Source organism: Schistocerca nitens, chromosome 2 (genome assembly GCF_023898315.1).
Source record: "Schistocerca nitens isolate TAMUIC-IGC-003100 chromosome 2, iqSchNite1.1, whole genome shotgun sequence".
Lineage (NCBI taxonomy): Eukaryota > Metazoa > Arthropoda > Insecta > Orthoptera > Acrididae > Schistocerca > Schistocerca nitens.
In genome coordinates this window covers 1,062,466,722-1,062,467,622 of record NC_064615.1, presented here as the reverse complement: position 1 = coordinate 1,062,467,622, position 901 = coordinate 1,062,466,722, and the positions used below count along the sequence as shown (strand labels likewise).

General features: G+C 41.7%; 1 non-coding gene across 1 annotated transcript; it reads right to left on the bottom strand.

Annotated features, from left to right (window-relative positions):
• Window positions 1-464: 464 nt before the first annotated feature.
• Trnas-gga (transfer RNA serine (anticodon GGA)) lies at window positions 465-548 on the bottom strand. The gene is given in 2 exon segments: window positions 465-499; window positions 509-548. It is a non-coding gene; the product is annotated as a tRNA-Ser (tRNA).
• Window positions 549-901: the final 353 nt, after the last annotated feature.

Genomic DNA, 901 nt, shown 5'->3' with positions numbered 1-901 from the left:
TCTGTTCAAGGGATTGGAAATAAATAGGAGAAATTTTCTAAACGAATGCAGACAGTACTTCCACAATTCTGTTGACGTATTCTGTAGACATTCGTAAGGAAAATACTGGAGATGGGAAAGATTCTCTTGTTGATAAAAACCCGAAAAAAGATGATTCAACTATAGCCCGTACATCGAGAGAACAGTTCTGACAGGTGGCAGCGCAGTTGCCAGTATTCGACACGAACTGGCAGCGACCCAGCATCCCACACTTCGGCCCGCAGCAACAGTCGGCTCCTTCAGGACCTAACAATGCCGCTTCATGCATTGCAGCATTCCTGTAGGGCAGCATTCTGCTGACTGATGTGTTCCTGCAAATGGTTCAAATGGCTCTGAGCACTATGGGACTTAACTTCTGAGGTCATCAGTCCCCTAGAACTTAGAACTATTAAACCTAACTAACCTAAGTACATCACACACATCCATGCCCGAGGCAGGATTCGAACCTGCGGCCTTAGCGGTCGCGCGGTTCCAGACTGTAGCGCCTAGAACCGCTCGGCCACTCGGGCCGGCGATGTGTTCCTTGATGGAATACTTTTTCACATGCGCCACCAGTGTTTTTTCACCTTACCCAAACATACACATAAATATATTATTTAATGATGTTGCATCCATTTGACTGCAACAATTTTTATTTTATTGTTATACGGTTCAGATTTCGCTTTATCTCATACGAGTATTATATCTTTCGACATATAAATAAGTTACTGTAGTTGAAAATGGCCTATGGCCAAACTCTGTATCGTATAATAATAAAATAAAAATTATTATCGTGAAACGGCGGTAACATAATTGAAAAGTTACCATGGCTGTAGTTCCAGTAAAAAAAAAATTACACACAATCAGATTTTCAACAGTAACA